The sequence below is a fragment of the Lactuca virosa genome, chromosome 5 (assembly GCF_052849685.1).
Source record: "Lactuca virosa cultivar CGN04683 chromosome 5, Lactuca_virosa_CGN04683_v6, whole genome shotgun sequence".
Classification (NCBI taxonomy): Eukaryota; Viridiplantae; Streptophyta; class Magnoliopsida; order Asterales; family Asteraceae; genus Lactuca; species Lactuca virosa.
This window is the reverse complement of record NC_136430.1, coordinates 313,625,711-313,649,517: the sequence shown is the minus strand read 5'-3', so window position 1 is coordinate 313,649,517 and position 23,807 is coordinate 313,625,711.

Below are 23,807 nucleotides of genomic sequence, written 5' to 3'. Positions count from 1 at the left end.
TGGGTTTCTTATATAGTGTTGACACATCTAGGGTTACACCATGTAAACCCTAATGTGTCATGACTCTTCATTTCCATGACCCATGGGTTTGTAACTCCCATGGAGCATCCATGGAGCATCCTATGGGTGGAACCCAACTTGATAATCCATGGAGCCTCTTAGCCCACTATATAAGATATGGAAGATTTACATAATCTACCCATATATTTAATTAGTTATCTTTTGATCACTTAATTAATTCTAAATTAATTCTTGATCAACCTAATTAAATAGTATTATTAATATATTAGAACTTATAATATATTAATAAACCATAAGTGTTATTTCTCTCATTTTAGTTTATCCAATTGCATGGTGCCATGCAACCCAAATGGACCATGCCGGGTCGGGTCAAGTACATACCAGAAATAGTTATGGACTTAGACACCTTATCCAACAGTCTCCCACTTGGATAAGTCTAATAACTATAACTGCAATACTTCAGGAACCGATCGGCAATCGTAGCTCTTTCAAGGTCTTTCGGAACTGAGAAGATGATGATACGCCATTTAAGATAAGTGATCATATAATCCTCTGTTCTAGATATCAGTCGGACAAATACATGGAACAATGTCTTACTTATTGTCCAGCAGTTTGTTTCCCGATTTCCGATTTGTTTGACAAAGAACTTAATTGAACACATCAACTTAGTTCTGACCGGGCCCGGTACATAGGTCAAAACAAAATCATCGAGGGGCCCAGATATCAGCTTCTAATCCAAGAAGGAACAGATAAACTTCGACTCATATGTTTGTGCTACCACTCATTGAATTATACACAAAAGCACGTTTTATAACATCGAGTTACCAATGCGTTAACGTACAATCAATGCATAACCAACTCATAAGTAACAAATCATATCTCTAGGTTTGAAGACTTATATGATATTACCGTCTCACGATCACTCGAGATAAATTCCATGAAGTGATTCCAGTAAGCGTGGGTTGAGTCCAATGCTCAGAACTTATGAGCACTCATGAGTGTTGTAGCCATGTCCAACAACTTAGACCTCTGCAACCAATCATGACAGTCTTGATTCATACCTACTTCCGACATATGACCGACTCTGGAGGTTCGAATAATATGATATACCAAACATAATTATTCTGGAAGTCAAAACATGCAAAAGAAATATAGTAAACGATCGACAAGAGATAGCAACACTTTACTCATAAATAAAACACCTTTTATTCATCATCTAATGTCAATTACACTTTACAAATTTCAAGGTTATCTAACTACTAAATCTAATATCATCCTTCAGCCCTATGCTCTCAGCATGCTGGAGATGCTTAACCCGATTCAGTCCCTTCGTGAGGGGATCTGCTGGATTCTCATCCGATGATACCCTCTTTGCCGCGAGGAGTCCTTCTTCTATTCGATGTCTGATGAAATGGTATTTTCTGTCGATGTGTCTGGATCTCCCGTGATCCCTTGGTTCCTTGGCTAAGGCAACTGCACTTTCACTATCACAAAAAATTTTCATTGGCTCTTTAATAGCTGGTACAACTCCAAGGTCTCCAATGAAGTTCTTCAGCCATATCGCCTCCTTTGCTGCCTCGCTAGCTGCTATATACTCTGATTCGCAAGTTGAATCAGCCACTGTCTCTTGCTTGGAACTCTTCCAAGAAATTGCTCCTCCATTTAAGGTAAAGACCCAGCCTGACTGAGAGCGGAAATTATCCCTATCAGTCTGAAAGCTAGCATCACTATACCCTACAACTCTCAAGTCTTCACTCCCACCGAGGGTAAGGACCCAGTCCTTAGTCCTCCGTAGGTACTTGAGGATATTCTTTACCGCAGTCCAGTGTGCATTGCCAGGGTTCCCCTGATACCTGCTAACCATGCTCAAAGCAAAGGCTATATCAGGTCGAGTACACGTCATAGCATACATGATCGATCCTACAGCCGAAGCATAAGGTATTCGACTCATTTCTGCTATCTCAGCCTCAGTACTAGGGCTTTGTGTCTTACTCAATCTGGCATTACTCTTGATGGGTAACTCTCCTTTCTTGGAGTCCTGCATGCCGAATCTCTTCAACACCTTATCCAAGTAAGTACTCTGACTAAGTCCAATTAGTCTTTTACTCCGGTCTCTCAAGATCCTTATCCCTAGAATATAGGCAGCTTCTCCTAGGTCCTTCATAGAGAAACACTTCCCAAGCCAGGACTTAACTTCCTGCAGAGTTGGGATGTCATTTCCTATGAGTAGTATGTCAGCCACATACAATACCAAAAAGCTAACTATACTCCCACTAGCCTTGACATATACACAAGATTCATCTTCACTCCTAGAAAAGCCAAATTCCTTGACTTTCTCATCAAAGCAAAGATTCCATCTGCGAGGTGCTTGCTTTAACCCATAAATGGATTTCTCAAGCTTACACACTCTATTAGGGTACTCTGTGTTGACAAAACCCTCTGGCTGACTCATGTAAACATCCTCAGCCAACTTTCCATTAAGGAAAGCGGTTTTGACATCCATTTGCCATATTTCATAGTCATGAAATGCGGCTATGGCTAACAGAACCCTAATAGACTTAATCTTGGCCACTGGAGAAAAGGTCTCATCATAATCAACTCCCGGAGTTTGTGAGAAACCCTTTGCAACCAGTCGTGCCTTATAAGTGTGTACATTACCATCCATGTCGGTCTTCTTCTTGAAGATCCATTTGCACCCTACAGTCTTACGACCTGGTACATTCTCAACCAAGTTCCAAACTTGATTGTCATACATGGACTGTATCTCGCTGTCCATTGCCTCTTTCCACTTGGCTGACTCAGGGCCTGCCATGGCTTCCGCGTAACTGTTAGGTTCATCCAAACCTATCAGTGTCTCATCACTGATAAGTGTATCACCTTCCGCAGTAATATGGAATCCATAGTAATGCACAGGTGCATTCCTAACCCTTGTGGAACGCCAGAGGTACAAACTTGTCAATTGGCTTAACAGAAGTTTCCTCCTCAAGTTGAGTGCTAGGGTTTGAAGTTCCTTCACCACTTGACTCTTGAATTTCTTCAAGGTCAACTTGCCTCCCACTGTCTCCTTGGCTTATGAACTCTCTCTCTCTCTCGAAAGAAAGCCCTCCTAGCTACAAAGACCACATTCTCACTAGGTCTGTAGAAGAGGTAACCAAAGGATTTATGTGGGTAGCCGATCAAAATACACCTCTCACTTCGAGGTTCGAGCTTATCATGAGTCTCGCGTCTCACGAAAGCCTCGCAACCCCAAATCTTATTGTGGTCTAGTTTGGGTACTTTACCAGTCCACATCTCACGAGGAGTTTTGGCAACTTTCTTTGTGGGAACTAGATTAAGGATATGGGCGGCAGTCTCTAAGGCATACCCCCAAAATGAGATAGGTAGCGAAGCTCGACTAATCATGGAACGAACCATATCCAACAAAGTTCGATTACGCCTCTCAGCTACACCATTCAACTGCGGTGTCCTGGGAGGTGTCAATTGTGAGACAATCCCACATTCCCTAAGATAGTCGAGGAACTCTGAACTAAGATACTCACCACCTCGATCGGATCGAAGCATCTTAATGTTCCTGCCCAATTGATTCTCGACTTCCTGTTTAAACTCTTTAAACCTCTCAAAAGTCTCTGACTTATGCTTGATTAAGTAGACATATCCATATCTACTGTAATCATCAGTAAAAGTCAAATAATAACGATTAGCATCCCTTGTGGCATGTTTGAAGGGCCCACACACATCCGTGTGTATAAGATCCAACAAACCTTCACCCCTCTCACAAGAACCTGTGAAGGGTGACTTTGTCATTTTTCCAAGTAAGCATGATTCGCAACTATCATCTGACTTTAGGTCAAATGACTCCAATACTCCATCCTTTTGGAGTTGGCCTATGCGTTTCTTGCTTATATGTCCAAGACGACAATGCCATAATGATGCTTTATCCAAGTTATTATCATTAACAGAATCAATACACAATACATTATTTCCTAAGTTATCAACCACAAATACAGTTTCATACACACCATCACAAGGTAATGCTTTAAAATAAAGAACATTATTAAAGAAAGCATTAATCGAACCAACTTCATTATCAAATGAAAAGGTGAAACCTTGTTTATACAATGCATGAAAGGAAATAATATTTCTTGCCATTTCTGGCGAATAACAACATTTATTCAAATCTAAACTAAACCCACTACTTAGCGATAAAGTATAAACTCCAATCTTGGTGACAGGTAAAGCTTTCCTATTCCCCATGATTAAGTTTATTCTTCCATGCTCCACATTCTCACTTCTTCTTAGTCCCTGCAAATCAGAACAGATATGAATACCACAACCGGTATCAAGGACCCAAGAGTTAGAATAGGGTGAGTTATTAGATAAGATAGTGTAAATACCTGCATGGTTGGGTTTAACTTTCCCATCCTTCACATCTTGCTGGTACTTTGGGCAGTTCCGCTTCCAATGTGACTTTTCATGGCAATAGAAGCATTCAGCCTCTTTAGGGTCAGAAAAAGGAGTGACAAAACCTTTCTTGGTTCCACTTGAAGAAGAGCCATCAAGGGTCCTAGCCTTGGTACCCTTCGAAGAGCTCTTCCTCTTCTTCCCTCTACCTTTCCCGATTGCCAAAACCGGGGCGGAGTTTGGAGTAGGAGTGTTAACAACCGACTTACCCTTAAGATCTGTTTCTGCGGTCTTGAGGAGTCCCTGAAGTTTGCTGAGTGTGACCTCTTCCTTATTCATGTGATATGTCATGCGGAATTGATCATAGCACGATGGTAAGGAGTGCAAAATGATATCTATTGCAAGCTCCTCAGGGAAGTTCACATTAAGCTTCAGCAACCGATCCACATACCTTTGCATTTTCTGCATGTGGCTCGTGACGGATTCCCCGTCCTTCATCATGGTTGTTATGATACAGCATATGATTTCATACCTCTCTTGTCGTGCACTTTGATGGTATCTTTCCATCAGATCTTGGTGCATTTCAAAAGGGTAGAAGTCCTCATAGGACTTTTGGAGTTCCGCTGTCATGGTGGCCAACATGATGCATGCCACTTTTGTAGCATCCCTTTCATGTGCCCGGAAGTCAGCGATCTCCTGGGGAGTTGATGTGGTCTCATCAATCTCCTTAAGCTCCTTGTCAAGGACATATTCTTTGTCCTCGTAGCGGGTAATCATCCTGATGTTTCTGATCCATTCATTGAAGTTGGATCCATCAAAAGTGACTTTCCTACACAAGTTCATAAGGGTAAAGGAGCCATTAGGATTAGAGCCAGAAGCAGCATTGTTTGAAGACATCTGAAAGAAGAGAACAAGATTAGTTTAGATATTAAGAGAGTCCTTAATAAAGCACCCAAATGTAATATTAAGGCTAGGATCCAATCACAATATATTATAACTTAGAAGAGGTATGCCGTAATCCAAGCTATAACATATTTGAAAGGTAGGTGAATGACGATTCACCAATTTCCACCATGAAAAACGAAATATAAATATTAGGTTTTTAATTGGTTCTTAGAAATTCCTAGATTCTTTTGAGATTCAATGAACTTTTCAAAGGCATGTTTCAATCTCGCGTGTGCCCTCCAAGTTTTGTGACTGGGATACCGAGGATCACAAAACGAGGTGTGAAGTAACCATGCAAATCACTTGGTACCCTCAAGGTTTATCACTCAATCGATGTGCCGGTAAACCACACACGCTCCACCGATGCTATGGTAAACCTTAAGTCACCCTTTACCTACCTTGTTAAGTCCAAGTTAGTGTGCCGGTTAACCACACACGCTCCACCAACGACTTAAACAAAGTGTAAAGTGTAATTTCATGGATTAGCACCTTATTCACATTTTCCTAAAGTAACTAAGATTGGGAATTTAATAAAAGCATTTAGTTACTTTATAATATTCATCATACTTTTAATGAGAATTTATAAGTCCTTGTCTTACCCGTTCGGCTAACGACCCTCCACCGATCAAGGAAGCGGTGGGTGAGAGTGGACATCCATTAAGTTGCCATTTTATAGGCAACAACCTTATACCCCCATTATAGACCGGCTTCGTGAATGAGGCGTACTAGCGGTAAGACGACTTGATGTTATACATATATATATTAGTAACTTATAATATTACAAAGTATAAGGGTTGAATTTTAACTTTTAAAATTCTAAGGGTTGGAACTAAAGTTTTAATCAAGACTTTACATGTTCCAAAACTTGAGGGCAAGTTTTGTAAACTTCCAAAACTTTTCATTTCTTATAACTTATGAATTAATTGAGTAATAAAAATGAAGACACTTCATTTTTATAACTCTTGTGTTCTTTTAATGGCTTTAATAAAAGTGAGACTTTTGGTTTTCCATAACTTGAGGACAAGTTATGGACTCCATTAAAACACATTATGATCATGAATTAAACTACCATGAAGGTTACAAACAATTCCTATGATCATCTAATCTTCATAAGTTCAAGAACATGAATATGAACACTTTCAAGAATCAAAAATTACACTTAAAAAAAACTTGTAATTTTAATAATTGCCATTGTAAATGGATTAGCATAAACATTACACCATCTAAAACAAGCTTTAAAACATCAAAAGAGTTTAGGGTAATGTTTCTAGTCCATTTCCAGCAACAAATGTGCAAACTTTCATACGAGTAGAAAACAGAAAAACGATTTTTTTTCAAGCTGTTTGCACACAAAAAAAACAACAAACGAACCAGGCTCTGATACCACTGATTGGTTTTGAGCATTCTAACACTTCCTAAGTGTACATGCAACCCTAATAACCTTGGATCTATGTTTGTCTAATTATCATGCAAAGTTGAATTCCAAGGTTATATTCCTATCTAGCATACATGGGGAACAAATTTTAACTTGCATGAAAGATAGAATAACTTACCTTGTTGTTGCTTATGATCCTTGAAACCTTGTGAGCCTAGCACCCCAAGTGTGATGCCTCAAATGCTTCACACAACACCAAATGCTTTTGGAATGACTTTAGAGAGAATACACACTTCTAAAATCGGCCTAGCCCTCTTGTTTCTTATGTGTAGCCGATTTTGGTGGAGAATGGGTTTCTTATATAGTGTTGACACATCTAGGGTTACACCATGTAAACCCTAATGTGTCATGACTCTTCATTTCCATGACCCATGGGTTTGTAACTCCCATGGAGCATCCATGGAGCATCCTATGGGTGGAACCCAACTTGATAATCCATGGAGCCTCTTAGCCCACTATATAAGATATGGAAGATTTACATAATCTACCCATATATTTAATTAGTTATCTTTTGATCACTTAATTAATTCTAAATTAATTCTTGATCAAACTAATTAAATAGTATTATTAATATATTAGAACTTATAATATATTAATAAACCATAAGTGTTATTTCTCTCATTTTAGTTTATCCAATTGCATGGTGCCATGCAACCCAAATGGACCATGCCGGGTCGGGTCAAGTACATACCAGAAATAGTTATGGACTTAGACACCTTATCCAACAGTCTCCCACTTGGATAAGTCTAATAACTATAACTGCAATACTTCAGGAACCGATCGGCAATCGTAGCTCTTTCAAGGTCTCTCGGAACTGAGAAGATGATGATAGCGGCCCCGGCCCTGCTGGCCTCTGCTGGAAGAATCAGAGGTCTTAGGCTTCTTAGCCTGACCCATAACCGTCTGCACCTGCTCCAGATTTCGCTTCGTGCGGAGCTCTAACTCAATCTCCCGTTCCCGAGCCTTCTCCACCATGTCATTCAGGGTCTTGCACCTTGAAAAACTCACGAAGTCTCGAATGTCATCTCTCAGCATGGAATGATATCTGGTCTTTTTCATCTCCTCGTCCGCAGCGTACTGCAGAACCAATAAAGCTTGCTTCTAAAACTTGGCGGTGATCTCTGCCACAATCTCGGTAGTCTGTTGTAAGTCCTAGAACTCTCTCACTAACCGCTGCAACTCGATAGATGGTGCAAACTTCTGATCAAATATCCTCACAAACTCTTGCCAAGTCATCTCAGCCACACCTGCTGACCCCACCTCGCAGGTAACCTCCTCCCACCAGTCTCGAGCTCTGTCCCTCAACATACAAGATGCGAATCCCACCTTTGCCTCCTCGGGGAAAAAACTCGTGCGCTTGGCATTCTCCATGTCTTCCACCCAGGGTCGACTCGTAATAGGGTCCCTAACCCTAAATAATTCAAGAGCACCACACGCCTTGAACTCCCGGAACGAGGGAGCTCGGGCTCCAATCTGGACTGCAGCAATCTCCGCTCGAAAAGACCTGAGTCGCTCCTCCATGATCTCCTTAATACCCTCCTTGACGGTCAAGAAAATAACTGGGGTAGCGTCAAGAATGCCACGTGTCACCTCGGTTGCGATAAGATCGCACAGCCTCTCATCAATAGGCCCTGCACTGGAGCCCGACCCAAATCCCGATCCTGATACAGAACCTCGAGTGATCATCACCATCCTCAAATGAAAATACCACAAAACAAATTGATAAATATATTCGGAAAAGGAATCCCTCATCCTCAGCGGTCTCCTTAGAGCTTCCAGGTCTAACATTGGTTCGGGTACAGGTCATGTGCTTTCAGTAGTACAGACCAAATACTACCTTCAACACCTACCTGTACCTTCCTCAAGGCTCTACCTAAAAACTCTAATTTGCCCTAAAACAATAACATGACCCACAAAATACCGCATAACTCGAATCCTAGGCCATCTTAAGATCAAAACAGAACTCAAATCAATCATAACGGGTTGCCTTATGCACGCAAGTTATACAGAAATAGAATCACATAGATTTTCAAATAAGCTTCTACCCTAGACCACAATCCAGACAAGGAACAGTAATAAGGAAGAATTCATCATTCTAGGACTATGCAATCCTAAACGTATACAACTTTGAAAGCATACACATAGCAAAATTCCATCCAATTATCAATTTCCAAATATAACTATAGCATCGCTAACATATTAGGGAAACACTTACTTGAGCTCAGCCGATTACGCGCATTGCACTCTCCCTTTTTCTTACAAAGAAATCGGTTTCAAAAAGTTTTTAACTTTTGATTTTTGGAAAAAAAAATTACCATCTCCTCAGTTTGAGTTCTGACACACCCGAGAGCGTGCCCGAATCCCTCAAACCAAGGCTCTGATACCAATTTGTAACAACCCAATTTTTCAAATAAAAATTTTCATTTAAAAAGAAATCCATGTTCCTTAATTGTAAGTTACAACCATAAAGTGTTTATCAAATATTCATTACATCAATTAAATTATTCAAAAGATCAGAGTGTCCGTAACAAACTACTGGAGAGTGCGTGTTGTGCCATCATGCCGGGCCCTTGCCCTTAGATCCTGAAGTACCTGAAACAACCAACAAATTGTAAGCTAATACTTAGTGAGTTTTCCCCAAAATACCCAACACATATATTTGTAACGGCCCAAAAATCCAGGGTAAAAATTTCATTTTTCATTATAGTCAAACACAAATGTTACTTAATCCAACCATTTAAAAACATTGCTTAATTAAAACATTTATCAGAGTTACATCCCAAAATCACATAATGCGGAAAACACGGGTGTGTGCGCTGCGATCAAGCCAGACCCTTCCTTTCCAAACCAATGATACCTGAAACCATAAACAAAACTATAAGCACGGAGCTTAGTGAGTTCCCCATAATATACCCCACCTAATCCACATAATCACATAAACCATATCAACCATACAATCCATGCATACGAACATATACGGATGCCATGGACTCCCTCCAGGGTCTTACTCCAGGATACCGTGGGCTCCCCCTCAGGGTCTTACACCTATGTACCATGGGCACCCCATGGTCTTACATGGAATGCCATGGGCACCCCCATATGGTTTGATAACCAAGTGCCACGGGCTCCCCCCGGGGTCTTCCATGCAAGTATCACAAAGAAAACTAGCATATCACATATCACATAAACAACTAGCATACCACATATCACATAATCAACTAGCATACCACATATAACATAATCAACTAGCATACACATATCACATAATCAACTAGCATACACAAACCATGCATATAAACATATAAGGATTCCGTGGACTCCCTCCAGGGTCTTACTCCATGATGCCGTGGGCTCCCCCAGGGTCTTATACCTATGTGCCATGGGATCCCCCATGGTCTTACTTGGAATCCCATGGGCTCGCCCACATGGTCTGATATCCAAGTGTCATGGGCTCCTCCCATGGTCTTTACCTGGAATGTCATGGGCTCCCCCACATGGTCTGATCTCCAAGTGCCATGGGCTCCCCCCCGGGGTCTTCCATGCAAGTATCACAAAGACAACTATAATACCACATATCGCATAATGGGTCGACCTTAGTGCCTTCGACCCATTGGTATGGTGAGGAGACTCACCTCACACTGCCGAAGTCCCGCAGATAAAACTCTAGCTGGTGGATGACAAACTCTCGAACTGTCCATATTAAAACAACACCCAATTAACCATTTGGGTTTCAATGCATAAGCATAAATCCACACTTGGGGTAAAAGGACCATTTTACCCCTAACCTAGCTTGGTTCAAAACCAAGGCCCAAACTCACACTCTGAAGGCCCAAAAGCCAAATAATCAACCAAGGCCCAACATATGGCCCAATTTTCCAAATTGGGCCCAAACCTCTACATGGTCTTACCTTAAGGCCCAACCATCTATTCTAGTCCAAACACTTGGCATTCCGATGGTCCAATATCTCATAATCATTAAAGCCCAATTATGGCCCAATTTTCCAAATTGGGCCCAAGCCTTTCCATTGGGCCTTATCCTAAAGCGCAAAAATTTCCTTAGTCCAGAAACCTGTTTCCAATTGGCCCACGAAGGTCCACAAAAACTTAGTCCAAGAAATGGCCCAAAACAATACCAAAAGTACCCCAAACAACAGTCCAAAAGCACCCAAATGCACACAGCCACCGGAGATGGTAGCTAGCGGTAGTAGAATGGCGGCAGTAGGTGGCAGCCACCACCTCACGGTGGTGGTGATGAGTTTTCTTCGGTTTCCTGGCCAAGAGAAATCCATAAAAAATTAAACTCACAAAATATGCTTACACACACACACACACACCAAATCACGCACACAGCCACCCCCACGGTGGCTGGTGGCGGCAAATGAGATGGTACAAACGGCAGCCACCATGGCTGGAGGCCATGGTGGTTCTTCTCGGTTACCGGCCAAAAAACACCCGCACAAACACATCTTGGTTCTAACAGCAACACCTATCCATTCACGACACGAGACCACAGCTCCCAACCACTGACTAGGCGGCTGAGGACGCTAGAACAAGCAGAAACGACTACCAAAGGGCCACCGGGGGCAACAACCGACGTACACGACGTCAACTCACCGAGATGAGAGAAGGACAGGAGAGAGAGGAGTGACAGATGGACATACGCGAGGTTTCCCGCTCGCTCACGACCCACACAGCAACAAACATGGCCCATTCGCCGGCCTTCGATGGTCATTCCGGCTGATCACAGCGTCTCCGATAGTGGAACTGTGGTGGTGGCGTTCATCGGCAAAGCGGCGACGTCTGAGAAGGCTCCCTCATGGTGGCGGCTGGTGAAGATGCTCAAGGGTTAGGGTTCCCCCGATGATGTATCTTGAAGCGGGAAGGGAAGGGAGGCCCGGGTCTAAACCCGTGTTCCTTTCAAACATCAACCCATTTTTACACGTTTGGCCCCTCCTCCACCAAAACCTTTCAACATAACTCGAATATTTACCATTCAGCCCCTTAGCCTCCAAAATCCTCAATTTAAGTCCGACGGCTACAAAATAAGTCTAAATGTTTTATTCTAAGCCGCATGCTCATATATTCTTAACACTACAAACCCCAAAAGTACCCTTTAGCCTTCCAAGACAAATATTAATGCCAATTACACCCTTTATACTAAAACTCTTTCATTTAAAACATATATATCGGAATAAAATAATACTTGAAATGCAATCTCGGATTTTAGGGTTTGTCTTCGAAACGAGGTGTTACAACTCTCCCCCACTTACATTAGATTTCGTCCTCAAAATCATTCCTTACCAACCCCGACACGCAAAAACAGCCTGATCAACATGACCAAAGTCTCGATCATACCATATCCTTCCCAAGGCAACCGAAACCAACCCTCGCAGGGCTCTCCAATCCGTAAATGAACGAATTCCCTTTACCATACGACAATAATCCCTTGCGAATATAACACAACCGCTCAATCCTGAAATCTGGAATCTCGAGAAGGTCTGACTCCCTGACAGTCCGCCCACACTGAATCATTGTCGAATCCACTGCACTTATTTCTCAACTGGCTACTCAACTTCTGATAACTTGAGGTTCCTACTAGAAAACAGATTCACATGCCAAATTTCCCTGCAGTACACTTATACTTGACAGAAAGCTCAGATAATCCTTCGAGTAGGAGACTTATCCCTACAACGGTTAAGACTCAGACAAGAGCTGTGTAATAGGGTCAAATCAAGTATTCCGAGACCATTTAATCCTATTGTAAGAGGCTTGGCACCTCCCAGCCCACAAGCTACTCCCATAAGGATCCGAAATCACTACCACTACTCCCAGTCTAAGCCTATAAAAATATAACTTTAAAAATAAAGTGAGAATTAGCCAATAGAGCCTAAACGAAAGTTGTATAACTCTTCTATAGCTATGCGTGGACATAAAGAATGTCGAAAACGGATTTTGTATGAAGAAGATATGGATTTTTAAAAATAATAAAGTTTCACGCGCATCGATAGCGTGCACGGTACGCACCAAAAGCCCAATGCAGACAATCGGATTTTCGCCACATGTCACTCTATGAATGAAGAAAATTCAGCACCCCCGACAAGATGCACGACGCGCAGCTAGGGTGCGCGACACACATCTAAGGTGCACGACGTGTAGCCCTGCTATAAATAGAAGTCATCGATTTCTTTCATTCCTCACACTTTTCTAATCTCTCTCTACTTGTAAACTCGGTTTCTGAAGTATTCCTTCGGGATTTTGAAGTATCTTAGCTTAGTGAAACTGTAGGCATCTAGGCTTAACTATTAGAAGCTCTCGAGTCGAGATTCTGCCATCATAATTTCTTGGTTTTTGCTAGAAACTCTGTAAGTTAAGCTACACTTATTCTGTTTCAAGTGTAACTTATATTTATAGTTATAATCGTTATTATGAACCTATAAATAAGATCTATCAATAATTCTATGTCATTATACTAATTGATCTACTTACGAGAGAGGTGTCTAGAATTGTCACGTTGGTTTGGTTGTTGGATTTGGAAAGGCTATATGTCGAAATGATCCTACCTCCCAAATTCCCTGCCTGGCTGATCCTTATTTGATAGAACTCTCGGTATTCATTGGGATTAGTGAAAGATCTAACTTTCATTACCAGGTCGTCATATATATTAATAAGTAATAATATTATAGATTAATACTTGTTAGTCGCATTACCTGCCAGTTGGATCGCCAGTAGGATCTCCCAGATAGCTTTTAATCATCTAAGTAACTTTCTAGATGAGTTATCTCATTATACTATATATTACAATACATATCCATATGTGTTAGTTTGTAAGAACTAGTGGAGTAGAGCTGATGGTATAGTTCCTCGGTGCTTAATGTTAGTGTGCTCAAAGTTAGTAGTAGAATGGAAATTGTAGCCTCTATATGCTTGTACTAGTAGAGCCTAAAGTGTAGTCTCTGGTCTCTATATGTGTAATATGATTATGTATGTCGGGAGGGGCCCATTAGGTAGTTTGGGCAAGGCCCGTTTATATGTAGGTTGGTCGGGACCATTATGTAGTTTGGGCGGGGCACGTTTATATGTTTAGCGGGCGAGGCCCGATATGTGTAATGTGGTATATGGTATTTTGGGGAACTCACTAAGCTACATGCTTTCCTAATTGGTTATAAATGATTTTCAGGTACTTTATTGACTCGTATGAAGGGAAAGGTTTGACTGTACACGCGCGTATTCGCAACATGTTTCCGTATAATGTAATTATACTCTGATATATTTAATAAATAAAAATGTAAATTTTGGGTTGAAAACCGGGACGTTACAATTTAAGATGATTCAAATATATAAAAATGAATAAAAACACGAAGATGTTGAAGATAAGTAAAAGATTAGAGATGTTTGGAACATATAAAAGTAAATATTCAAGACGCGACACAACTTATACAAGGAAAGCCATTGATCTTGGTTAAGTCTTCGACATAAAACCTCGGGAGCCGGAAATATCCAGGCTGAATTTGATGTTTTTATATAATAATTGAAGGAATACAAAGTGTTTACAAAGCTTAGAGAGAGTGAGAAAACGAGAGGTTGTGTCTTTTGTTAGTAGTGAGTGTGTCGTGAGCATTTTATGTGTGTACAACTATCTATTTATACATAAGGTTCTAAGATAAACCCCTAGAATCTCAACATTATCTTCTGTTTTTGAGATTCTTGATGATCAGTCTTCCCTTATCCCGAATTTCCTATTGACCAAGTCTTTTTTCACGTTTCCTATGATAATTCTGATTTGACCGGGTCTTCGTTGATATTTTCAGCACATGAATCATACAAGAGAATAAAATACAGAATAATGAATTAATTTAGTACACTTGATAATCTTGACCAATATCATATCCATGATCTTGAACAACATGTTTACTTCGAATCCTACAGAAGATGTTAGTTATAAATTTTCACCCACAACAATTGCCCCTTAAAATCTGAGTTTAGATAAAAATTTATATTTTAAATTTCAAAATATGAGAAAATGCCTAAAATTATAAGATCTTAAGAGGATTCGAGTGTGTATAAGATTAAAAATCTTGTGCTATGAACATAAATGTTAAATATGGATAATACTTATCAATTTAGTTTTAAAGATAAAACTAAATGTATGTTCCAAAAGACAACTTAATTCAAGATTAACTTCAGGATAGATAAAACCTGATAAAGTTCTTTAATTTGGAAAAATATTGAAGAATACTTTATTGCACAACCTTTCCATGATTTTTATGTAAATTTTCCAAAAGAATCCTGAAATACTCAAACTTCCTTAAGAATGTATCCAATGTTGTGATGTATATATCAAATTCTTGTGAATAACAAGAATGTTGAGTATGGAAATATTGAAACCGGTGTTGGCATTTGTGAAGGCATTCGTGAAGGCTATTGTCACACCCCCGACCAGCGGCGGAAACACCAGGCTGTGCGACGTTTAGGGATGTTGGATCTGAAGACAAGTATACTGAACATTACAGGGAAATATAATACAAATACTTCTTTTATTTATTATCGAAAAGGATTATATTGTTCGATTTCCAAAAACTCCGTAAACCTAAACTAAACAACAAGAAAAAAAATAAAACTTCCATCAACCAGTCGACGACTTCCTTTGTCACTCTACTTCCATTGCTACTTATTTCCAGAGAAAGATGGGTTTTGAAAACATCAACGTAATGTTGGTAAGTTCATAAGTTTTTACGGAGTTATACTTTTTAGAATAGTCTTATAACTCTTTAAAAAGGGTTTCCATTCTTTGTATTTTGTTTTTCTTAGGATAAACTACGCTTTTAGTATATACCCTATAACTTTCTGTTTTATAGATTTATATTTCCTTTTTCTTATATTTTCATACTTTAATTACTCCCTAGGCATTCTCCTCTAGGTAGTTTTATTTGAAAAGTTTGATGGGTAATGTTACAATGAGTCCCTATCAGGGGCGGACGCAGGATTACATAGTAGGTGTTGTCGAGATGAAATATGTGTCACACCCCCGGACCAGAATGGTGGAAACGTCCGGAGGCGGGTGACTTCATTGTGCAGTATCATAACAATTGAATATAAATGAAACATAGCAAATCCAAACATCATACATCAATATAACAAACTTACATTGTTTTTACATATTGTTCATGTTCTTGAAATACACAAAAGAGACAACATTAAATAAATTCCAAACTACATCAAAATAATCTTGAGTCCGCATTCCATTAACCTGCTTATTGATTTCCTGAGAATACAAGTCGTTTGAAAAGCGTCAACATAAAATATGTTGGTGAGTTCATAAGCATTTTGTATAAAAATCCATGGTAGTTGGAAAACCAGAAAATCCCATATTTTCTTATCAAATGGTTGTAAGTCTTGTTTCTAATCAAGTATAATTGCATGTGTGTTTTAGTTTATCGTTTTTCGAAATCGCATAAAATCGTTTTTCCCAGAAAATCCTATATTTTCTGATGCATAAGGTGGTGGTCTTAAAACCCTAAGACTGGTGTGATAAAAGCTTCGTTTATAGTACCCAAAACAATAGTTGTCTATAATCGAAAGGTGTAACTTGAGTAAATTTCTAGAAACATACTGTTACATTCTTAGTGAGTCGTTATAACCATACTAATATGACGGAGTGCTTGTTTTGACGTTCTTCAGGCGTCAGTTTTGTTCAAGACATTTGTCACCCTAGACTGTCCGGTCTAGCTGTAGCGAACAACGAAGGTGCGGGGTGCAACCCCGTATAGATCTATGCACAAATTCCCGCTCCCCCTCCAGGAGACTCTGGTTATAACTCTTACAGGACTTTAAGCGTACACTATTACATATATATATATATATATATATATATATATATATATATATATATATATATAGGTACTGTGAAGATTCGTCTGACTAGAATACTAACAGATTTTTTAGCAAATCGTTGGAATCCATTATTTATTAAAGAAATAATAATAGTCGTACTCGATGACTAGATCTATCATTTTCGTTTTATCGAAAATAATCCGCTTTGAATCACAATTATCAAAATGACCCAAGATTTATCGATATTGGCAAAAATGGCCCTTTTTATGATTTATCAAATAAGACTCATATTTGTCAAAAGATGTCATAAGTGGTTCAAAACTAGGTGAATTGTTGAAAATGGCCAATTTCTTCTCAAATACTTGTTTAAGCGATTTTTGAAGTAAATCCTTATGATTTTTGTCATAGGAATTTGTGACTTCTACTTTGTAATATACTAGTTTTTGTTTCTATACATGTTTTGTAAAATATGGCTCAAACTCTTGAGATTTGCTCAAGATTTCGAGTTCATGGAGTTTTCATAACCTTAACACATAAAACTTAGCATACATGCACAACAAACAAATGTATCAAGATTTAAACAAGGCTTGACTTGTATTCTCCCCCAAAAATATAAAAACTCGAAAAAGTGGGGGTATGAAGCTCACCTTTAGTTGGTTGATGAGTTGGTTGGAGTGATGGGGTGAAGATCTCAAGCCTAAGCTCTTAGATGGGTTGAGGAACTTCCTTGGAAGGAATGTTGTCCTAAGGGTTTTTATCACATATTATTATGAGTAAAATAATATGGCTTTATCTTGCAAAAGATGTAAAATACTAGATTAATGGCATATCTTACCTAAAAATCTTAAGGAGATCTGGAAGAGTTAAACCTTAACAAAATCCTTGCTCTTGCTCTTGAGGGAAGTATTTGAGAGAATATGAGGGAATAAGAGAAATGGTGGGGGTTTGATATTCTTCTACTGTCGTTGTTTTAAGGAATAAAGAAAAGGGGGAAACTATGTGCATGGAAATCTGATGGTTCAAGCATTGTTATTTGGTGGGTAATGCATGGGTTACTATGATTTGCATGGAGAATGGGGGATTACATCACATCATAAAGTCAAACCCTCTTATCCTTATCTTATTCTTATCTTGATTTAAACAATACCTTCATAAATCTTAAATATTATTTTATGTAAATATGTTTTAAATATTCAAATTTGGCATAAAATAAAGGTTTAAGGGGTCTAAGTTATGAAAAATACAAGTTTGGTGGGATTCCCGACGTCAAATTGCCTTAAAATGAAGAAAAGTTCCGAAATGGTCTAAAATCTGGAGTGTAGTCCGGAATCTGCGAGGGTCCAAAGTGTATTAGGGAGTTCCGGAGTCATTTGGCAAAATCCGGAGTTAAAAGGGCGAATTCCGAAGTGAAAATAGTAAAATCCGGAGTATTTCCTTGGTTCCGGAGTCAGATGTGAAGTTAGCAGGTCCGGGCCGAAGGTACGAAGGCGGCTAGAAATTCCGAAGCGAGTCAATGTGATATCTTCCGAAGCTAAACCTTCCGGAGCTGCGAGGATGTCCGAAGCAGGGGGGTTCCGAGATGCGAATCTTCCCGGTTCCTTAGAAGGTATTCCAGACTAAGAGGGTTCTGGACCAAGAGGGTTCCGGACCAAGAAGAGAGGCTCCGAGAATGAATAGTGTATTCCAGAATGGGCTTGTTCTTTTGAGTTTTCTCCTTTCGTTTTGAGTTGTTTCGACTAAGGGAGATACATAGAGAGATTTGGGAGAGATCTGAGATACATAGAGAGATTTGGGAGAGATTTGAGATACATAGAGAGATTTGGGAGAGATAGAGAGATATAAATGCTTTGTAATATAACAATACATGGTTCATTAGGAACCTTAATGTAAACTTTAATGTGTTAGCACAAGTCTTACAATAGTTGATGTTTACATGAGGACAGAATTACCTAGTTAAAAATACTAGTTGTGACAATATGTGTTGTTGGTACATGAAAAATAGGTACAAACAAAAAAAAAGTCAAAATTTTTTCCACTACAGACAGAAAAAGCAGGTGTTACCGGTGCAACACCGGGACCAGGCTAAATCCGCCCCTGGTCCCTATAACCGAGCTATATGACTTGAAAATTTTCCTCTTCAGTGTTTCCTTTAATACACTTTTCCTTACATAATTATTCATATATATACTTAACCCTATCTACTCTAATAAATGAAGGTTTTTTTTGCCACATGTCACATTCTCATTCAATTTGCCAAATGTCAATTTGTGTTTATTTTGAATTAATTTGTTTTCCACATGTCATTTTATAGGTTTTTCTATTTTAATAAATTCCACATAATACTTTAATATAATAATTACAATAAATATAGTAATAAATAAATATCAATTTCATTAATGGGCTTATCTTCTTATTTCAAAATTTTCAAATTCTAGTTTATTTTGTTTATTTATTTAAATGTAAAAGATAAAAAAAATCAATTTTAATAATTTATTATTTTTCTTATTTTCTTATAAATCCAAAGTTCTTAAATATTTAGACTTTTATATTTAATTTTTTTTAATTAACTCATGTAATACATGAGTCTTACACCTAGTATATAATAATTATCTTTGCTTTGATATCATTGATAGGATATTAGGGCATTGTACAGTTAAGTACATAGCCTACCCTTAAGTTTTCTTTTTTATATAGTTTATTCAATAATTATTCTTATACGTATATATATTATAAGATATCTATAAAATAATTATTAGGTTCTTGGATATTAAGGCATAATAACAACTAAGTACAATGCTTATCATAAAATTTTGCTAGCATAACGACTAGAAACTAGGTTATTATAGGAAATATACCAGCATAACAACTAGGTATAATCTTTTAGTATAATCTTAGGCATTATAATGACTAGGTACAATATTATTCTTAAAGCTTAGGTAGGGTAACTACCGGACATAGTATTATCCTAACGTTTGCATGCAATTTGAAAACTATTGATATATTACAAGCAATAATCTTTTGTAAAATCATTGAAATAGTTCTATAACATGTATCCCCCCCACCCAAATCATTTGAAAACATAAAAAGTGGGGCCGTGAAACTCACCCTAGAAGCATGATACTTTGATGTAGGGTAGATTCGTGCTCAAGACCTCATAGATCGCCTCGGGATGGTGCGACTTCGACAAGAGAGAGAGAGAGAGAGAGAGAGAGAGAGAGAGCTGCTTAGGAATGGTGTGCAGATGGGGTCTGCAGACACTCCTATTTATAGCAGGATTTTGAGGTGCGCGCGACGTAATTATCTGTGTGCGTCGCCCCTAAGCTTCGTGGATCCATCCGGAAGCCGCCACGTGTCACTCTCTTGCTGGTACAAATTATTAAGGATGTTTAATAATGGATAACAGTTAATTTGTAAATTAATGTTGTGAACAATCTTTTAATAATGGAGAAACACTTTATCAAAAACTACTTATTGACTTATTGACTTTTCCACCACCTAAATGTTTTTTAATTTGAGGTTCAAAATGAAATCCAAAACACATATTACCTATTTACTTAATATTTATCTAAACTAAATAAGTAGAGGGGATCACTTAAAATGAAACTTCGACACCTTATGTATTTATTACCTTATGTCTTTACGTCTCACTTAATACCCAACACAAGGTAAATGTACAAATAACATAAGAAAACCCATTGTAAAAGATGACATTTGGCCATGGTTTTCAACCGTGGCACGACTTGTCCCGAGTTTTTTCAGGTTACAAATTTCAATATAAGATTTGAATCACTTAAAATGAAACCTCAATACCTTTTATCTCGCTTAATAACTGACCCGTTATAAACAGATGACATTTGCCCACCGTTTTAGGTTGTCGCACTAATTGTTACTTTTTTTATGTAAAACCGACATGAATGTGTGAAGTTTGATGTCTAATGGTGACTCGTTTTCAGTACACTGTCATGTAAACAATCATGTGAATTAGTTTATGACCTTTAGTGATGAGAAATATAAAAACTGAGAAGACCCGGTTTTCAAAAACTGACGCCATAGCACAGTTTTGTACTAGTGACTCTCTCTCTCTCTCTCTCTCTCTCTCTCTCTCTCTCTCCTTCTTCTTCTTCTTCTTTTTCTTTTTTTTTTTCTTTTTTTGATTTCGAATGTTAACATATATTGTAATTGAAACTAAGTTGGTTGGTTGTAAGATTCCATTTTAACTATTTCTATTTTGTAATGTTCCTTTATTTTTAGTGTGCTGTTAGCGATCTAATAAAAATTTACAGTTCCAAAAAGAAACAATATTATATTTTAAAGAAGCAATGTGATTACATGCATCTAAATGAAAATCGTAGTCGCTACTCTAAAGGTGTAAACGCTTTAAAGTATATAATGTTCTTATATTAAAAAAAGTTAAAAGTATAATGCTATTGTTGGATAGATATTTCACACAACAATGCCTTACTAAAAAAAATTGAACTTCAGTGTTGTAATAGAAAGATTTGAAAGTAAAAGGGGTGCCACAGTAAGCATTTGGGGGATAAATCAATATGTTCACGTAGCAAGAAAGGAGATGCCAAAACTTGAGCCTACATCTTTTATGAATTTATACACGATCAAATATTTAAAAATTAAATATTATAATACACAGATACATGAATGAACGTGGCTATTGCATTTACTCTGATAAATAAGTCTCGATCACTACATGCCAACGGAACATTGAAGGAAAGAAATGTCACTCTCTATGTCCAGTCCAAATGAAGCATTAACTGTACAGATTACAGATAAATTTAGATTGTTTCAATATAAGTATATTATAAAATAATATAAATAAAACTAAAAAAAATATTAATTAAAATCAGTATCACCAACAGCTTCTAAGAATTAATAAGAATTTATATTTTGATTTTTTTTCATAAAACCTACAGACAAACTAAAGAGCAATTATGTCTCGTCTAATATATAAAATTCAACCCAAAAGAAATCTCCACAGATATAGAAGCATTATGAGTCTACAAAATAGAAGAATTTAATTATTTGGATGATGACCCTTGTTTTATTGCAGGGCTCCGGTCGTAACCATATCTATAATTAGAGTAAATTACATGTAAGGTCCCTGTGGTTAGGTCTCTAAAAGGTTTTTTTTTTTAACCCGACCATCCCAAAACTTAAATTTGTTACCCGCCCACTCCCTAAAATAATTTTCCGTTTGTTTTGTTGTTAAACCATGGTGAAAAGACATATCTACCCTTACTTTTATATTTAATATATGTAGAGAGAAATAGATAAGGAAATCACCGCCACCCACCCCCTCACGTCCTCACCCTTCTTCTTCTTTCTTCACTTCTCCCAAATCGTCTACCACATCGCAAGTGCCTTCTTCTCCTTGAAATCGAACAACAGGTCGTCACAATAAAAAGTAAACGCATAGATCGATTTAGGAATCTACGGAAACGCTGATGATGGTTGTGATTTTTGTGGCGTGGAGACGATGAAGAACGCTGATGATGGAGGAGTCTACAGAAACGATAAACAATGCCGATGATTTCTAAGGTTCGAAAAAATAAACATCACCGATTCTCTAGGTTGTGGAAACAAGGAACATTGTCACTGATTTCTGGGATTTGGAAACGATTCACAATGACAACATGTCTTAAGCTTTAAGGAGGATTCATCCATATAAAGGCAGTCATGCACCTGGGGATCTATTTAGGAAGAGGAACACGGACAAGTATTTTGTTGTCTGGATACAGAGGCAGTCATCAGGAATTCGAAGACAAGTGCTTTCAGAGCTCCTTCTTGGCTGGAGAGAGAGAGAAAGAGAGAGAGAGAGAGAGAGAGAGAGAGAGAGAGAGAGAGAGATGAGGTTTTATCAATTTGGATTCTAGCACTTGGCGAAGTATGATTTAGGAATTCTTTGTATGAAAATTTTCCAATTCAATGTAATGTACATCTTTTAGAAGTTTGCAATATGCAAACTTGATTTTATGATGTAAAACTTATATGGATTGCTTAGTTGGAAGGAATTAGTCAGTCCAAATCAAGTTAGTCCCTGAACCTAGTTTTAAGACATGTTAGAAACTTGAATTTATATTTTATCTGTTGTTAACTCTTTGTATAAGAGGTGAAGTTCCAATTTAGACTGATAATAATGAAGAAGGATTTTTCAGTGTAGGTGCCTAATTTCAACCTACATGAGAATCGAAGGAGAAGAATGCTACTAAAACAAATTTACCCTTTAAACCCATTATTGCTACCCATTGTTGTTGTACACCAAAAAACAAGGTTTATTTTGTAGTGTAGATTGAATCGAGTAAGTAACACGAGATCAGAGTTAAGAAAAGATTTAGAACACGAAATCTAAATATAATCTGGTTGGCTCAATATATTGCTTTCAGAGAATACAAGAGAATAAGAGAGAGTACAATCCAGTATTCAAGCTATTTCGAAACATAAATGCCCTTATAATAAACATTACAAACTGACTTTCGACACTCAGAATGTCCTAGACAATTTCGACATCTCATAACACTTTCGAGCCCAACATCCCCCCCCCCCCTTTGTGAGAAATATCGAATCTATAACATTAGCATCGTAGCATCTTGATAAATAACTCTTCGAATTTCAGCATACCAATTGATCACCTTTCGAATTTCAGCCTTTTCCTTTTCGTTCTTCTTGGCACATCTGTTCATTCGGACCATGAGATTTGTGTAATGAGGCATGGTATACCTCTCAACATCACACACTTGAAACAAAAATTTTGAGTTGTTGCCCTTCTTGTTTTTGGCAACGAACAAAATTCCTAGAGGTTTCAAGAAAATCTCTCCATCTTCAAAATCTTTCAAACTAGCCTTACTCTTTAGTATAGTTTGAGGAACAGTAATCTCTTTGTCCAATGCTTGTGCCAGTTCAACATCAGTTAATGCCAAAGCTCCATAGTATCCATCAATAAACACCTTCAAGTGAGCAAAACCATTCACAAAATCTTCTTTGTTCGTCACTTGTAGCTTTGAAACATCAACACTCTGAAAAATCTTCGCGACAACCAACAAATCATGAAGATTCATTAAAGGGAAGTCTGCAACCGAGAAGTCAAATACAACATTGTTGGCTCGGACTGCATGATATTGATAATTCTGCAACACACCCTCGAATAGAACATCTTTAGATA